The sequence below is a fragment of the Metopolophium dirhodum genome, chromosome 6, assembly GCF_019925205.1.
Source record: "Metopolophium dirhodum isolate CAU chromosome 6, ASM1992520v1, whole genome shotgun sequence".
In the NCBI taxonomy this organism is placed as follows: Eukaryota; Metazoa; Arthropoda; class Insecta; order Hemiptera; family Aphididae; genus Metopolophium; species Metopolophium dirhodum.
Genome location: NC_083565.1, coordinates 29,594,584 through 29,615,002, shown reverse-complemented (window position 1 = coordinate 29,615,002; position 20,419 = coordinate 29,594,584). Strand labels below are relative to the sequence as shown.

Here is a 20,419-nt window from a genome sequence, read left to right as displayed (position 1 = left end):
ATATAATAAATATGCAAAAGTTTTTGGATTCCTAACTTAAGGTTTCTAACTTTAAATGATATTTTATAAACATAAAAATGTCCAAGGTTTCAATGATTTTGATGAAACCATAAAATTTACTTATACGATGAACAATATAATTGATGCATTAAACAGAAAATATCTGAAAGAAGGAATAAAAATAAAATAGTGAAGATTTAGAGGTTTATTGTATTTGTATTGTCTGTGTTGCATACTTGTGTAAGTAGAAATGGAAGTATAGTTTATATTATGATTAATGTATTTCTTATCAAATGGTGTTTGCATAAAGCAAAATTAAAACATAACTTTTTATTTACTCGGTTACTGCTCACTGAAAAAGTTAATAATTGTTGTTTGGTTTTTGTGATGGATGATGGACAGTGCCGCAACAATAGGGTAAGCAAGGTATGCATTGCATTCCCTTGCTAGATTTTATGTTCAAATGAGGGGCCCATCAACAAGAAAAAAAAATTAAATAAGTTATTATTCGAAAAAAAAATGGAAAATATACCTTCTATAATATATTGATATTATTTTAGATATGTTTTATTATTTTGATATTATTCGAAAAACAAAAAATCAAACAATTAAATAATTGACATTTTTAGATTCTAGCGGAGCGGCGAATGTATTGATTTTATAATGATTTGTGTTTTTTTTTCATTTTTTATTTTTTATTTATTTTAGATTCTGAGCGAAGCGATGAATGTATTGATTTTACAATGATGTGTGTTTTTTTTTTTATATTTGTGTCTGTCATCACCTTTTAGGACAGTGCTTGGATTTTCTTCAACAGTAACTTTTCTGATAGGAAAGTGAATCTAGTTGGTACTTTGGGGGGGTCAAAAGTAAAAAGTAGTCCTAGTAGTTTTCAAAAGCTACGTGAAAAACAAAAGAAAAATTAAGGAAAAACGGGAATTTTTACGCAAAATCTGTTTTCGAGAAAATCGATTTTGGTTTTTGGTGTAACTTTAAAACAAATGGCCTACAAACTAGGCGTAGGTACATGACATTTCACCGAATGTTTATATTAGCATTTTCTATACACCATAAAATGTTGACTCTTTTTGAGCTGCTTACGAACATTGTCATTTTCAATTTTTTTAGTTTTTTTTTCTATAAATATCAATAAAATTTTGTCTGTTGAGTAAAAAAGATTGAAAATTTAATAGAAGGCTCCTAGGTTATTGTTTCAAAGGCAGATGAAAAAAATTAAAAATCCTTAATCACATTTTTTATTTATAAGCATTTAAAGTTCAAATGTTGACAAAATACGGAAAACTCACGAAAATTAGCAAATTATTTTGAGTAGGTCCATTTCAATGCCCCCCCCCCTCCACTTTCGAAATTTGAACTTCTGACCACGCCAAACGTTTGTGCATCGTTTGGGCAGAAATGTGCACCAAGTCCAATCGTTTGTGCACAAAAACTGAAAGCTCTATCCCTAAAACAAAATGGTGGGGGGCATTGAAACGGCAGCCCCCCCCCACATTGAATATTTGGATTTTTGAATGTGCCAAACGTTTGTGCATCGTTTGTGCAGAAATGTGCACCAGGTCCCGACGTTTAGCACAAAAACTCCCAGCGCTATCCAAAAAACAAAGTGGGGGGGGGGGGGCATTGAAACGAGACACCCAATTTTTGGAAAATTGAAATTTTTAATGTGCCAAACGTTTGTGCATCGTTTGTGCAGAAATGTGCACCAGGTCCCGACGTTTTTGCACAAAAACTCCCAGCGCTAACCAAAAAAACAAAGTGAGGGGTATTAACACAAGGGTCCCCATATTTTGAAATTTTAAATATTTGTCATATTAATAAATGTTGTTTACGTACCTAATAGGTTTATTAGAATTTTACTATTGCCATGTAAACGTATGACAAATAAAATCTTCAAATATTTTTAATTTATCAAGAAAGCATTATCTTGTTCTAATGTTTTTGATTTCAAAATTGTATGAATAAATACAGTTTTTTCTTTATGCATTTCTTTATTTTATATTTTATATTATATTTTGCTGATGAAAATGTGTTTATGGACAGGTACCTCAACTCGACGTTGCTGTATGTCCGGTCCAATAATGTAAGTTATAAGTCATTGTGTATATTTTAATACAATAAAAGCATAGTAAAAAAATAATTAATAGACTATATTAATATAGTACCTACTTAATTAATTTTATATACCTAACCGTACCTATATACATATAAAAATATTATAATAATATATTATTTATGTTTGAATTCATTAGAACAGTGGCGTATCAGACGTCGCTCCCAAACCGGTCGACATCCATCTGCATAACTGTGAGTTGAAAACGTCTATATTTAAAAATTGTTATAGTATAATATTTATCTAATAAATGAATTTTCTTTAGCATTCCGCAAGAATGAGCGGTATAGTTTGAAAACTTACCAAAGTTATCTGGTGGATGTCGATACGTTGGTGAGCAGCCGTCGCACATAGGTCTGATGTACCTATGGAAAGTTATTATTGGATCGGTCATAATATTACGTTGAGAAGTTATCTGTCCATAAACTTATTTTCAGATTTGTAGGCCAATTCCGTTGCCATTTTTTAATCATTCTTTGTTTTTATTAAGGTTGAGGTGTAACAGCATTTTAGGGGCTATTGTAATTCCCACTTCCAGGACTTTATCATACATACAGCCGACAGCCCGATGACCTACATTTTTGTGTATTCTGGTCTACCCTATGATGGCCGTGAAGTAACGATCACGTCACCGTTTATCAGATTGCCCAGTTTGAAAGAGTCTCCAACAATTTCATCGGATAGGTACGCCATAAACCGTGGCATAGCGCTGGGCCAGCATCATTTTGTCCGGATCAATATCTACAAAAATGACGTCCCAATTATTAAAAGCTAATAATATAGGTACTTAATATTTATTGTAATATAATATAATATTAAACTCATTATACCCAGTTATTACGATTAAGTAGAAATAATATTTTTCAAATAATATTACAGTGTCTTTGTCGAACAGTCAGCTGTACGAAGTTTCCGCTGTGCCACAAAACGGGTCGACGCCGGTCGCTGAACATGGGAAGTCCTCAAGTCCACCCAGCATCGTATTGATGAATCAACAATACATCTTACATCTTACATCTTACATCTTACATCTATCATTGCAATCTTATAATTATTCACCTGAATGCATGTAATCCTGAATGTACAGTTAATTTATTACTACCCATCTACAAAGTCAACACTGTATTAATAAAAGTATTTATTGTTAAAATAAAATTGAGTTCTATATTATTTGTAGGTACTTAAAAATTATTTGGGTATAAAGGAAACTTATTTTAATCATACAAAATTAGATAAACTAAAAGACAAAAATAATAAGTAAATACGTCGTGTTAAAAATAGTTTTTAATTAATATAGGTAGGACAGGTACCTATTATGTAGGTAGGTACTTATCCAAAACTCGTTTATCAGGAATTAAATAAAAAGGGAGGTCAATTAAAAAAAGGTGGGTAAGTGGATGTCGCTCTGCTGTACAGTAGGTTACAAGTGGGTCACTGTAATGGATGGTGTTAAATTTGAATTCAATGATATAATATCATTGTATAAGAAAAACGATTCTGAGCGAAAACGGTCCGTCAGCATATGATATTACCAAGTATATTTGATGATATTATAGTGAATAAAGTAATTTATATATAACCTATTTACGTGGAACCTTGTTTTAAATTTTTAATCCTCAGCTACAAAAGTTGAACATTTTATAAATTTTTAACTACAAAATAATTATTAAATTATAAATTTGATAAATGTTGTCAAAATTTTAACTTTAAATGCTTATAAATAAAAATTTAGCCTATGTATTTTTAATATTTTTCAACTGCTATTGTACCAATATATCAGAAGCCTTGCATTAATTTTTCACGCTTTTTTACCCAACAAATAAAATTTTATTGATATTTAAAGAAAAAAAAACTAAAAAAATTTAAAACTCACAATGTCTGTAAACAGCTCAAAAAGAGTCAAAATATTTTCAACATTTTATGGTGTATAGAAAATGCTAATATAAACATTCAGTGAAATTTTCAAGTATCTACAGTCATACGTTTTTTAATTACAACAAAATAAGAAAATCGTTACATGAGAAATCGAGTAAATATCAAATGTTGTAAAAATATGAATTTCAAACGTTCATAAAAGTTTAATTTGACTTTCTTGTAGACATTTTTTTTTTGATAAAGGTAGACAAACTTATGAGTAATCTTATATTACATTTTCAAATCTTAGATTTAAAAAGAAAATTTTTTATGAATTCTCAACTCAAAATAATTTGCTAATTTTCGTGATTTTTCAGTATTTTGTCAAAATTTGAACTTTAAATGCTTATAAATAAAAACTGTGACTAAGGATTTTTAATTTTTTTCATCTGCCTTTGAAACAATAACTTAAGAGCCTTCTATTAAATTTTCAAGCTTTTTTACTCAACAGATAAAATTTTATTGATATTTATAGAATTCAAAATAGTCAAAATATTTGGAAAATGTTATGGTGTATAGAAAATGCTAATATAAGCATTCAGTCAAAATTTAATGTACCTACGGTCATTTGTTTTAGTGTTGCACCTAAAACCAAAATCGATTTTCTCGAAAACGGACTTTGCGTAAAAAATTCCCGTTTTTCCTTTGTTTTTCACGTCGCTTTTGAAAACTACTGACCCCCCATAGTACCAACTAGATTCACTATCAGAAAAGTTACTGTTAAAGAAAATTCAAGAACTTTTACTGTCCCAAAAGGTAATGACAGACACAAAAAAAAAAATAAAAAAAAACACACATCATTGTAAAATTAATACATTCATCGCTTCCCTCAGAATCTAAAAAAAAAAATTGGATGTGACTCTGCTGAACAGTAGGTTAGAAGTGGGTGACTGTTATGGATAGTGTTAAATTTGAATTCAATGATATAATATCATAGTATACGAAAAACGATTTTAAGTGGAGACGATTTGTCAGCCTAGGATAATGTATACTATATTTATATTGATATTATTAAATATTATTAATACCGTAGCCGGTTAAGTTGAATTATTATTATTTGTTTATTATCGTATTTGTATATGATAATATATTTTAGACGTTTCAATTACCCACGAATAATATTTTTAAAATAGGTATATAAATTACAAGTTACAACGAATTAAGATCGATATTGCAAAAAATAATTGCCGGAAATCATTAGTTTTTAACTGAAAACGACAGGGAAGTCTGAACTTGGCGTTCAATCTTATTTTTAAGTTATATGTTTTATAACTAATTGAAATTTTTGGTATTTTCATATGTACCCGGTATACCACACTGCGTTTGCTCGAACAATTAAAATCAAAAACATCCCTCGACTTGTTATGTAAAACCACCATGGGTGGGTGTCAGAATTATTTTTGCACAATCAATTTTAAAACGTTGATTTACCTAGATTAAAAAAAAATTAATTTGTAATACTTAAGCTCGGTAAACTTTAAGCGTTGTACGGGTGCGTAAAACACCGAAAATCGCGAACTTCGTAAGGCTATACCATAAAAACCAATGATTTGCAGGTAGTCGAGTTTTGGACAAGTACCTACATAGGTAACTTATAATAATTCATATTGTAAATTAATTAGGTACCAAAAAAATATAACTTCTCAAACACTTTGTCTATTTGCACTGGCGGGAGAATGTATTAGAATGTCTATAAACTTGCGGACCAGTTTGTATAGTTAAATTTGGCATGCGAACTATAATTGAAATAGAAAACCAGAATAGGTGCATTGCAGATGACAAAGATTTCTGTAAAAGAACATACGATTTATAATTATACCGTATAGGTTTACTGAGTATTTATATAATAATATATAAGTTCTTTGGATTTATCATAGTAAATAATATATTTTATGATATCTATGGCAATCGTCAATTATTGTCGAAATTCGTCGGCGACGGTTAAGAATTCTAATAATTTCAGCAATACTATTGTATTATAAATATAATATATTGTATATTTTGATTTCAGTGAACAAAAAAATAATAGGCCACAAATATAAACGGACAGTTCGTTAAACCGGATAAGTTGTAACACAAAATCGCAAATTTCGTTTGATCAGGTTATTTTCATAAAATATTTCGATACTTTCAAGTTTCAGCTCATCGGAGTGAGATGATTAGATAAAGATGGATGAAGATATCTGTTTCTTCGGCGATGGCGGCACTCTAGCTGCGTTTCACCGGAAGAGTAGATGTTTACGAGTAAGTTTGTTTTCATATTATTACCTACTATTTTACATTTACTTTTTAGACTTAAATTAAATATTTATTGCCACGGACAATTTGTTAACTACGTGACGTAGAAGCATTTATAAGTTTAATCCCAATAGCGCAATGTATAAAATACGCGAGACCGTCTTCGTTTCACCACGCCAAGTTTAATATGCACCTTTTTGCATGTTATACTATACGCCGGGTTTGCGCGAAGTATTTAAAACAATATAATGTTATTAATCTTTATATTTTATATTTTTATATACGTAAATACATTATACACCTCATAACAATTTAATGCAAGGATTCTCATAAATTGATCTTACAGCAGCCTTAAAACACCAAAAATACATTTGTACATCATTTACAAAATTTTAGTTCCCTATTATGGTGTAGGTATTAATAAAAACAATAAATTTATTGCTGTTCGAAAACACAATCTCGTATACCTATTATTATTTACTAAATACCTACAATTAAATTAAACTAAAAATAAACATATGATTACATACTGAGTGCCTATAATATAATATTATATATGAAAATTGAATCTTTATTACGAATATTTATCGTTTACACAGACCACAAGAAAAAATAATTAAAAATATTAAAAAAAAAAAAACACACATCATTGTAAAAATATAGTTGGTATTATAGTATTTGATGAATTTACTGTAAACGTTTATGGCTTTATGTTAACTCTAAAATACAGTTATCACATTTTTATTTAATAATTCATAAAATACAATATGCTCTTATAAAAATATTCTTGTGCTTCTGATATCTATTCACCACCTTAATCAATAATTAAATTGATAAACGAAAATAATAATTTAAATAATACCTATATCATATTATTATAATTCAAATTCAAAATTATAAACTATTTTGGTTTATTGTCTTATCAAATTTCAATGAACAAATTGGTCCTTAACACAGAACTCTTTGATATAAAAAGTTGCATTATATTATATCCGTGGATTCATCATATTGACGTACCTAGTATGATATCTATCATTTATTTATTTAATCTATGGCAAATCTCAAAGTCGTTGCAGAAGACACAGTCGATTAAAATTTCAATAAGCAAAGAAGATATGAGCAAAAAACTTACTGCGTTTCGTATAATTTTATTTTTCATAAATCACAATATTCTAAGTTCTGGCTGTATTCTGGAGCGTTTCCTCATGGGCGTCGCAGTTCACACACGTCACGGATTCCGCCGAAGGAGTCGATAATTAAAGTAAGTTTGTTTTTATATTCTTTTGGGGCTTGAATTTACTTTTAAGACTTAAAACAAATATTTAATGTCACGAAAAATGTGCTATCTAAGTGTTGTAGCCGCATATTTTAATTCCGGACTAGAAATGTATAAAATACGCGAGATATAAACGCCGTCGTCGTTTTTCCAGTCCCTGTTTGTAGAATAATTATAATTAATAGGTGCATACCAATACACTATACAGGGTACTTAATATAAATATATAAATATTTTGGTTTAATTTATAGAAATATATGTTATGACTTATAACTGATAATAGTCATAAGATACAATTTTAATTAATAACTGGTAATTTTTTTCCCAAATACAACGTTATAAGTTATAGGTAACTATTAATTTAGTGTCACATACTTAACTTCTATTGTTCACCTAATATTTATATTCTATATCATAGGGATTAGGGATGTATAACCATGTACACATAAAAAAATATTCACGGAATGGTCAACTGCCTATCCTGACGTGTGCGCACTTATGAATAATATACCTACTCATATACTCGTATAGGTATATAAATATACCTATATAAATAGTGTAATACTACATACACGAATGTGTTACCTATTATGTCCCTAAAAGTTCAACATTTATTATTATATTTATTTATTTTTTAAATATAGGTAGGTACATTACAAGACTCTAATTGAAATCACATTTTTTTTTTTTTTTTTGAACACAATGTTTTAAAAATTATTAGTTTATATATAATTTATTGGTATAGTACTAAATAAATTAATGAAATAAAACAAACACAACTACTATAATTATTAGTAATAATAATATATCCACGTATAAATTATTAAAATACAAAACGAACAAACGAAAAACGATTCCGAGCAAAGATATCGTTAACTAATAAATAATATTGAGATGAAAGTAATTTATTTTTTCGGTAGAAAATCGGTATAAATATGAATTATAAATATTTTTTCATTTTCATACCATGACGCGTGTGTGAAAAATTGTTTATATTAAGTGTTTAAAATGTTAGATTTCGGTTCGGCAGATTGTCCACCCCCTCACTCTTCCGCATCAATGCATCAGAAATTATTATTTATAATATTTAAATATAAACTGCATTTTCTGAATTTTCTAAAACATTGCTTTCCAAGCAAAGAATTCGTTTCATATATTATCAACGAATTGAAAAATGAAATTAGAACATTTATATGGGATAAAGTCAATTTTATAAAACTTATTAGAAAAAAATTAAATACAATTAAAAAAAGGTAATTTTTTTTCTTATATTTCTATTTTTTTACGTACCCATTATGTTCGATACTATAACTTCAGTCTTCAGTTATAGAAAACAACACTTGCCAATATGGAATTACTGTCGAATATTTTTATTTTAAAATATTAAATAGCATCTGATCGACTGATGTGCTATAATGAAACTCAAAATATAACGAATACACTACCTATACACTTATCTAAATTCTATTTTATATTCGTTTAAATTGGACTTTTAATTTTTCTGGCCATTTTATTAAGCTTTGTAACATAAGTGCATTTTTCTTATTTTTAATGCATTTAAATCCACGTCCTATTTATAACTTAACGTTATTTTGTATATACCAATCGATTAGTGTACACAATAAAAATATAATATTATTGATGGGTTAATAGGTTGATAACTATTATGTAGGTAGGTAGAGTTTTGTACGTTCAATGTATTGTTCTTAATTCATAAAGTAGCTAAATGAGTCACATGATTTTGTCAAGTGGTGGGGGGGGGGGGAGGATATGGCTGATTTTTTAACATACACTATTTCAAGGGCTCTTAACCTAAGGGGCGCACCACTCTAAGGACGAGTGACACAATTTTGTAAAGGGGGGGGGGGGACTGAAAATGTTTAAAAAAAAACACGAATTTATTTAGTTATTTTGTTATTTACGTAATACATATTAATTAATAGGTATTTCTTAATTTTTTTTTATTATTTTATTTGAAACATTATTTTTAAATATTGGGATCAATAAAACTATTTTTATATAATTACTATTTTATATCAATTAGAATTTGTTTATAAACCAAGTAATAAATAAATGGTTACCAAGTAAAAAAACCGTTATCTACATTATAAATTTGAATTCAATTTACTGCATTTGCATCTAGTAGAAACAAATAAATGTTATTTTGAAGATAATGTAAAAATATCCATCATCCATTGGTTAGGACCATATATATATTTTCTATGATTGGGACGGTTAGGTTATAATTATAAATAATGTATGGCAAATGACAATCGTTTGAGACGAACAGCGATTCCAATACGTACTCACATATTTTGTTCCATTCTAGTTATTAAACTAGGTGCCTATTTTTATAAATGTCATTAATCTTAATACTTCCAGACTGAACTTTTGGATCGGAGATATGAAGACGCGCGCTGCATTTTGCTTGGCGGAGACGCACAGCTCTGACACTAGACAATATTATACACTCAAAGGGACCGCGTTTCGCCGGAAGAATAAATAATTACGTAAGTTTTGTCCTACTACCTACTCTGTTTACGCGGTAGACCTAATGTAAATATTTATTGTCAGACAAACTTATATACTCGCTAGACGTAGAGTAGTTTTTAAAATCCAGTTGTTATAGGTGTACAAAAATTAGGATATTATGAAAAATACCTTAAATTATAATACTTTGCCTACAACTGTTAATTTATTGTTAAAGTAGAATAATTTTTAAAATTGTAAATCAATGATTAGGTAATGCTTTTATAAGTAGGAAGGTAGGTTTTTATACCTACCTAACAAAATAAGAAAATACATAATGATTAATGTTATTTAATATGATTTGTAAGTACATAGCAGATTATACCTATCACTTGGTGACGATTATTTTTGTTTTATACGTTCTTCGTAATTCAGTTCCGTCACGATAGTTTTAGTTTTCGTTAAATGTGAAACATACATTTTCTATGCATACGGGATACGGGCATTAAATATTTGGGTTTTAAGAGAACACCTCAAATGTACGTTTTATTTTGGGGGTTTTACGGGATATACCTATAGGAAATTTTCTTCAAATTTTCACATTTCACTATTTGATATTGTGATATTATTTGTACCTAGGTTAAGTTTCTGTTTTAGAATCGATCGATATGTTACCTAGGTATATCACATTCTTTAATTTAAATTCTGGTAGTCGAGTATTGGACAAGTGCCTACGTAAATTATAATTCGTATCGTAATTTAATTACTAAAGAAATATAATTTCCCCAACAGTGTCTAGGGCCACCGGCAGCAGAATGCATTATAGAATGTCTATAAACTTGTGGTCTAGTATATGGTTAAAATTGGCATGCGACCAACAACTGGGGGCTTGTTCTGGAAAATTTAAATGATCTAATAAGGTTCATCTCATTATTTGAATTAAATTAATTTTTAAGCGATTGTTGTGTTAATCAATTTTTTAATTTATTTCATTCAACACACTCGTCTCAGTTTTCTAGTACCTCTATATTTCTCACAAAATTCATATCGATCATCTCACAGCTTTCATATTCAAAACCAAAAAAATATGTATTTTTATCTTATTTCAATCTTTTTCATCGAACACCAGAATATATTACAGATCATAAAGGTACTAGTATTGTATACTAGATAAGTTTCAATTAGCGAGATGTAGAGAGAGATGGAGATGGAGCGAGATGTAGAGAGAGATGGAGATGGAGCGAGATGTAGACGGATGAAGATAGCTGTTTCTTCGACGACAGCGTGTGCTGCAGTACAGCTAGGTTTCACTGGAAGAGTCGATGTTTATGCATGAGTTTGTTTTTATATTATTTTGGTCTTACATTTAATTTTTAGACTTGAATTAAATATTTATTGTCGCGGAAAATCTGTTAACTAAATAACGTAGAAGCATATACGTTTACTACTGCCTACCAAAGGCGCAATGTATAATAATAATAAATTATACGTCAGTCCGAACAATCCAAACGCTGTCTTACTCGTAGTCGTGTTCTAGTTGATAACTGACTTGTGAATAAATGTAATTTTTGTTAGGTATAAAAATAAAACTAATAAATCCTTAAATACAACATTTAAAAATACAAACTCTGTGTAATAAAAATTAATATTAGGTATTTATAGGTAGGTTTATATAATATCTGTAGACTGTAACTAGGTCATTAGAATATTGTAGAACATTTTACTGCATAAGATGCGTGTTATTTCAGAAATGGTATTCGTCAATGAACATTTTCAAACTGGGAATAATATATTATCATAAGCAGATTGAAATGTGTGAACGTTTCAGTGTTTCGAAGACTAATTTTCGTAGCAGATTTCGATTCCGTCACGGGGTATGTATTTTCTTATTTCTCAGTAGGTTTTTTTTTATTATAGTTAATTGATCAGGCGATGTATTGCCCGAAAATTTTCAATATTTGTATTGTAACTATACTGGTATAACACCACTATTCGGGCTATCAATAAAGTCGTGTTTAAAATTAGAAAATTGGTGAGGCATGATATTTTTTTAAGCAATTCTTTCGAGTAGGGAATTCGCTCAATGATATTTAAATATTTTCACCGATAATCAAGTACGATGACTTGTAGGTAACTAGAGACTGAGTGAATAGGAATTAGGTAGTCTGTGATATGGTGAAGATAAGGAAATGGGTCAACAGGATTTCAGAATGTTTGGTGTATGAAAGGGAAAGATGAAAAAGAAATGTAAGGTTAGGGTAGGTAAGTGGAGTGAGAGTAGCAGATATGAGAATAATAAGTAAGGTGTTAAGGTACAAAAGAAGATAGAATAAGAAATTAATTAATTAAGGGTAGTGTAGGGTAGTGTACATATTGTAGTGAAAACAAGAGAGAATAGGTTTAGGTGGTTCGGTCACTGTATGATAAGAGATAGTGAGAGTGGCTATAGAAGTTAATTTAGGGGAGAAATGATGGACGAGAAGACTGAAGAAGAGATGGATAGACAGAATACCGATCATATGGTGGTGTGGAATGAGAGTGGCTGAACCTGTATATAGCTGTGAGAGATGGGGGAAGAAAAAGTGTAAAGGTAGAATAGTTATGTTAACAATGCCGAATACGTAGGAAAAGATCTTGAATTGCAAAGGCCCTATTGACTCTTTGGCTTCAACTAACCATAGGTTTACCTAACTAACCTTCTTATGACTTATTAGGAAACATTGAATAAAAAGACCCTGAGTTGCAGGTTGCTGAACTTAAGTGTTTAATTATCAAGTTGATCCTTTGATTGTTGACACCTTAATCCATGCTATGGATGAAGCCCATAGATAATAAAGATATGGATAGTCCACACCTATGTTAAATACATTTGAGGCGGCGTTCCCGGAGGGGAAGGCTATTGAGGCAACTTTATATTGATAGTCGATAGTCGATACTCGATATAAGTATACTTTATTTGGCCTCAATTTATTGTTCCCCTCGAAGACCGCTGATAAGACCATTATGTCCTATCCGTTGACTGCAAAAACCGCACACTTTTGATAAAATACAGGTCAAAACCGCACACTTTTGGTAGGTTAAAACCGCACACATTTAATAGGTCAAAACCGCACAATTTTAGAAATTGTCGTATCTAAAAACCGCACAGTTATGATTTTGACCCCAAAAAGATCGATAAACAAAAAACGCACGTGTATATGTACAATTAATAATTTGTTCTATTTTTTTTAAAATTTTATTTAAAAATTTTAAAAAAATGTCAACTTAAAAATGTATAAATTCAATAATTTAAAATATTAATTTAAAAAAAATGTAAAACAAAAAATGTATAGGTATATTAAAAAATTTTAAATATTAATTTTAAAAAAAATTAAAACTTTCAAAGTTTGATTGGCTGAAACCGACTGCCGACGTTTTTTAAAAACTTTATACGATCTCCGTCACGTAAAAATTCTTCCTAAAATTGAAACAATAGTACATATCATATAATCTTATCTTTTCACTATTTTTACTAAAAATAGCGTGCCGTTTTAACCCACTATAAATGTACGGTAATTTGTTATACAATGACCGTTAAGCTGTGCGGTGTTTGGCTATCGACCTTTTTTGGGCTAAAATCAAAAGTGTACGGTTTTTGGGTGCAACCGTCCTATCCATATCTTTATTATCTATGATGGAGCCATACCCAGCTCACTCGTGTAAACTTGTTGCCGGTTGGGATGTCAGCGCACTATTTGTTTTCCATCTTTGACCCACGCGTAGCATACCAAATGTACGATTAAGAAAACACTAAAATGATTGGGTCAGAGAGAGAAATAAATGGTGCGCTAAAAATCTGACATCCTATTAGTGTTATCAAGTTGAAGAAGCAGTTGATTGTTGACAATTTGACATTTAACATTAACTGTGGTAGGTATTATGATTGGAAGTAAAAGTAATTAGCAGGGTTGTGAATTTAATGCAATGAAAAAGTGTTAAATATTTGCCTGCATGTATGCACTTAAAATTCAAAAAAATACTGAATGAAAACATTTTTATTAAAAATTTTTTAAATTGATAAATTATAATTCAAATTGGTCTACAAAAAAAATTCTTTATTTACACATTTGGTAGGTAGGTAACGGTATGTAGGTAGGTAACGGATGAACCGAAAATATAAAAACATTTTAAGAAAATAAGCATAAATACGAAATCATGAAAACATGCAATTATATTAACTAACCCCCAAAAAAAAACGCGTATTGGTAACGGTGTTGTAATAATAGGGAGATAATTGGAAGACTTGATTAAGTATTTAATCATTTATCTAAAAGAGATGTGCCGGGTCGCCACATTACTATATCAAGGGACCATTCCAATCGGAAATCCACAACAGGCGCAGCATTCCGCCAGTACTGGCTAATGCTGGCATATTACTGGCAGGCAGATTTAGACCAGTACTGAATAACATTATTGGTGTAGTACTAAGTAATATTACTGGCGCAATAATATTCTGTACTGGTGACTGGTCTACCATTGCTGGTTCTGTGCTGGCATGCCCTTACTAATAAAACTTATATAAATATTTTATAATATATTTTTAATGATCTATAATTGTCAGTTTATGTATTGTGCCAACATGCAATGTAACAATGATAAATATATTAATATCTATTCCTATGTATGTATAAATATAAAAAAATATGTTATAAAATGAGTAGAATATAGTAGGTAACTATAAAAAAGTTGAATACAATTTCCAAATTAATATATAACTTAGCATGTTTATGCCTAGTTCAAAAAATAAAATGTTCTTATAGTGATCAATCTTTAGTATTTCTAAGATATAAATAATTTATAAAGTATAATTCAATTTAGTTCTTCAAAATCTTTATTAAACAACACCTTTTTAAAATACAATTAATATATTTTAATCACTTTTATCTTCTCTACTAAGGCTGTGTTTCATTTTCTTAAAAATCCTTTCTTTCTTCCCACCTTCACGATCCTTAGCACCCGAAAACCAACGGCTTAGTTGGCTTGAAATATCCTTTAGTTTTAAATTAGGGTCTTTGGTAGTAATGGTTTCTGAAATCAAAAATAAATAACACTTAAAAAAATAAAATACAAAATATGAACAATATTATATACCTAATAAGTATGATTGTGTCCCAGAAAAGTTCAGTTTCTTGCTTCCATTTGTTTCCCTTCCAAAAGCACTATAATTATTATAATAATTGTACTTCCTTCGAAATTATTCTCGGAATAACTGCTTTTAAACTTTCAGATAATTTATCTCCACTTTTAATGGTGATCAACATAAAACATTTCTAAAAAATAAAAAAATAGATTTACAAATCAAATAAAACCGTGCAGTTTCAGTAGTAATTCTACCATCTTTTTTATTAACTCCAAGATATGTTTTAATTCATTATCAAACTGTTGGAAATCTTCTAAGTTTAATTTGGGCATGTCATCTAAGTTTTCTTCTTGCATGATTTTGTTAATATCTCCTATATTATAGTGGGATGCAAATAAGTGCCTTGTTTGTTTGGCCTCTTCTGTGATTTTATATTCTAAGCTTCTTTTGACCGATTCTAAATTTGCTTTTGAAACATAAGTTTCTGAAGGTGGCATACCTAATTTAAAAAAAATACATTAGGTGAAATTGGTAAGTGGCATAACAAATATTTATTTTTTTTTTTTAGATAATCACTAAAAAGTATACTTATAAAGTAATATTTTATAATGTGCTTGGTATTGTAAAAATGTGAAGAGATACTAAAGTGAAAAAATAATGAGCATACATGCAATGATACTTAATCTTATTGATTAAAATATAATTAGAAGTAGTATGCTAACATATGTGACTGGACGACATAATATAAAAATGCATACCAATGTATGCCCATGTATACCAAAAGTTAAAACCCATTAAAGGGGGTTGGGGGGTCTCAACTTTTTTTAGTCTTCAATTACCTACTGCACATTAATTGTTGATGTAATTTAAAAACTATTATGCTTTACTCTTATAAATATTTTTTATTTTGGTATAAACATAGGCGTGTGCAGTTGCCCCTCCTACGAATCCAATTTTTGCTCTAATAAAGTCAAATTATAAAGAATTACAAATGTTAATTTAAAAAAATGATTTAACTACCATATGACTGCCCCTCCTGCCAAGGACTGCGCACGCCTATGAATTAAACATTAATTACAATTATACAAACCTATTGGCTATTACATTGAATGAAAATAATCAATATGCGTATACAAAATTGAATACCTATTTTTTATATTATAGCATAGGTAACCTATTATTTTTATATTAATTCTGATTCATGTAAACAGTGAGTTTTAGTACGAAGTTACAATTTATAATATTAATAACAATAATGAGAACGATAATAATTAAAAAAGTAGATTAGTATGTACTTACCGAAAATGCACCTGCACAACTAAACTTTTTTGATGTAGGTACGTGGTACGTTACGTCAACACGTGCGTCGTAGCTGGGTTTAGTAAGTAAGTTTAGCTGGGTTAGTAAAAAAATTTAAAAACCGACGACACAATATAGTTTACATAATTTAACAATATTCATAAACATTAACAAGACGTATTGCGCTATAACACTTACACAGGCGTAGACGGTAGAATAGTAACTATTTTTTTTTTATAGTCACTGTTCAGTGAACGCTGTAGTACGTATGTGTGTATCGTATTCGTATATATCGTGTGAGTGTGTGAACGCCGTGAAATGATCGAACGATAATACATTGGCAGTGCGGCGTACGGCGGGGGCATACAGCCGTTATATTATGGTTTTCTCCGAAAATTGGCTGATTAACAACAGAAATCATTATACTAAACAATATAATAATTAATAATACAATACTATATTATAATATATTTATTTATTAAACTGTCATCTTCATGAAACTGTGTAACTGAAATTTGAATATTTGTATTGGAATATACTAATATTATAATTTGTACGACTTCGTGAATCGTGGCTAATACAAATATAATACTTAGGTAATAGTATTTTGTTACACATACATTTAAATAAAACAAATGTGGTTCAAATCGCTTTTAAATATTAACCAAGTTAATTGTAAATCATTATAGTCAAATACGAGTATACGACATACCTTTGATACACTGACACAAAGACAAGGCAAAATACTGTTTTAAAAACAATAAAATTAAAATCAAAAGGTACCCCTATAAAACTATAAAATAGCTACCATTATAGAGTAGAACTAGAACAAACCTTTACAAAAATATGTACCTACCAATATTATATCGTAATTCGTAATATATACCCACACAATTAGATATTCAGACTACTCAGTCTTAAACGATTACCCTTTATAACACAGTAAGTAAAAAACAGCTGTACATGATACCTATGTATTTAGGATGACTGAATACGCCGGTATATTTATATTATTTGCACAGCTATATTATACCTACCCCTAAGCGCTATGCCGAACATTGGCATGGGAATAGGTATACTGATAAAATGTATGATATCAATTTAGAAAATTTAAACAGCTTGAAAAAAGTTTATCATTGTGGATGGTTGGTTTTATTAGTGTCCTGGATATTTGTCCTGTAATATTAAATACCTACGAAATCAGAAAAAGTGCCAAAAAGCATTTTATTCATAAAAAATATAAATTAAGTATTATAAGTTCAAAACTTCAAACAGAGATATACTGTCAGTATCAAGTATCAAGTTAATGTTGATCTGCCATTATATTTACTTCTATAGTTGATTGCCGCTAATCATTATCTGGTACTCGACTTGAATGGGTATCCCCCCCCCCCCAAAAAAAAAAAAATCATCCACTGGCTGTGGGACGAGAAGCTATATATTCACCGTCGAAACCATTGACCGACACCGACCGTGACAGCGTCGCCGCCAAAACCGAAGAACGAGTTACGGACTAGGATGGGTCAACTATATACAATAATAGTTATAGACACAACTACGAAAAACACTGGCTGGCCCTTGCTCGCCATTGAAACAAAGCCCGTAAAATGCCAGTACTCAGTCAACCTAGGCTCAACTACGAGGAACAGTGGCTAGCCTTTACTAGCATATCGATTGGAGCACGTAATATGCCCGTATTATGCCAATGTAGGCATAACTACGACAAACACTGGCTGGCCCTTGCTCGCCATTGAAACAGAGTCCGTAAAATACCAGTACTAGATCAGCACTAAACTACCAGTGCTGGTTTTCCAGTACTACACCAGTACTGGATAAAATTATGGCCAGTACTGTACCCGTAAGGGCCATCCAACTGTTGGCTTCCAGTACAGTCACAGTACTGCGCCCTTCGTGAGTGTCGGCGTAAGTCACAATTTTCCGATTGGGATGGTGCAAGTGTCGTATCATAACATATATTATATTAGAAATACAAACTTAATATTTCACTAACAGTAAATATTATAAAAAAATATTACGAATGTACTATACTCATATTATATTATGATTGTATTAGTTACAAGCTCTTGAATTAAGAGTTATGTTTGAGGATTTAATTAATTTCCTAAAAGGAAATGCCTCAAGGTTATGTACTTCAAATTGTTTACACGAGTGAGCTGGGTATGGCTCCATCATAGATAATAAAGATATAACATAATGGTCTTATCAGCGGTCTTCGAGGGGAACAATTGATGCCAAATAAAGTATACCTATATCGACTATCAATATAAATGAGCCTCAATCCGGGAACGCAACCTCAAGTGTATTCAACATAGGCGTGGACTATCCATATCTTTATCATCTATGGGCTTCATCCATAGCATGGATTAAGGTGTCAACAATCTAAGGATCAACTTGATAATCAATCACTTATAAGTTCGGCAACCTGCAATTCAGGATCATTTTATTCAAAGTGTCCTAATACTATAAGAAGGCTAGTTTGGTAAACCTAAGATTAGTTGAAGCTATGGTGAGGATAGACGACTACAATCACTAGTCGAGAGCTTTGCGATGATCTTTTCCTACTAACTATAAAGGTATTCGATATTGTAAACATAACAATGAAAGAAAATATTTAAATATTATTAATTTGGTTATGTTAGGTTAGGTTAGGATAGGACAGAAAATTAGACGTTAACTAATTATTATAGTTTTTAACACGGTCTTAAAGACTGTCAGCTGTTGTACCAGTATAGTTATTAAAAACTTAAATACAGCCAACATTAAATAATAATTTTTCCAACACAACAAATTATAAAATGTATTTTAAAATATAACAAAATATAATTTTTTTAGGATTTTATAAGGTTTTCAATACTTATGAGCTTTTGTAAATAGAAAATGTATAAAATCAATAGTTTTAATTTAATATATAGTTTTGTGTTTTATTATCCTACTGTCAAAGAATTCTCAGGATTTTCTTTCCACATTTTTTTACATTGTACTATATCTCATTTTTTTCCGCACATATTTACAAAGACTAAAACAGATATCTGACTATGTTTTTATTTGCATTTAGACTTTATAGTTTGTTATTTAATATTGACTGTAGACCCAGCCAAACATAATATTATTTTAAATTAAAAATTATTTTGTGTCCTTCATAAATTACAATCACATAATAGACTCCGTGCAGGACCTTTTTCTGATTTAATTTTTTTGCATCCTTTATAAATTACATTCGTTTTTATACATTTTCTAATACATATATTACGGTGATACACCTCTGATCATAATAACTGTTCATATTATTATAATGTAAACAATACCTAGTTTTTGGATTGTAGTTAATATGTATTGCAGTATTTAGCTTCCAGCGTATTCTTTTGTTTAGTGTTATTTCACACAGATTTCTCAAACAATTTTTTTTTCAATTCATTGAACTCTAGTAGATTTATTTATGTATTTGTATAAATATTTTTCAAGATTAACCGGCTATACCTGGGAGTACGCTGAGTACCCGTGTACTCCTAAAATGTGTTCCTACAGTCAAATTTTTTCTAAAATCTATTTGCTTGCGGGCGCCAACATCTCCCTTCAATTTTTTTTTTTATGTTTTTAACTCTAGCCAAATTTTTTAAACATTGACAATCTGGTGCCCCATGAATAATCATTCATTAATGAACTAAATATTTTGAATAGTTTTTTCTGTTTCAGTTTCGGGACATTTTAGTTTGTACTTTGTAATGTGTAGTCCTACAGTAAAATTTTTTCAAAATTTTTTTTGGTTTCCTAAAATGCATTTGCCTGCGGGCGCCAACACCCTCCTTCAATTTAAACATTGACAATCTGGGGTACCTCTCGAATATTCCTTGTTTAATGAAATAAATATTTTAAATAGTTTTTTTGTTTAAGAATATGGGCATTTTAGTTTGAACTATGAATTGTATTTTTCTTCTGTAAAATTTTTTCAAAA

General features: G+C 29.8%; 1 long non-coding RNA gene and 1 pseudogene across 1 annotated transcript; one reads left to right on the top strand and one right to left on the bottom strand.

The window, feature by feature from the left end:
* The first annotated feature begins 2,265 nt into the window (after positions 1-2,265).
* Positions 2,266-3,241, top strand: LOC132947814 (uncharacterized). The gene is made up of 3 exons (XR_009664937.1): positions 2,266-2,325; positions 2,397-2,914; positions 3,011-3,241. It is a non-coding gene; the product is annotated as an uncharacterized LOC132947814 (long non-coding RNA).
* Positions 3,242-14,937: 11,696 nt separating this feature from the next.
* LOC132947646 (uncharacterized) lies at positions 14,938-18,414 on the bottom strand (annotated as a pseudogene).
* Between the last annotated feature and the right edge of the window lie 2,005 nt (positions 18,415-20,419).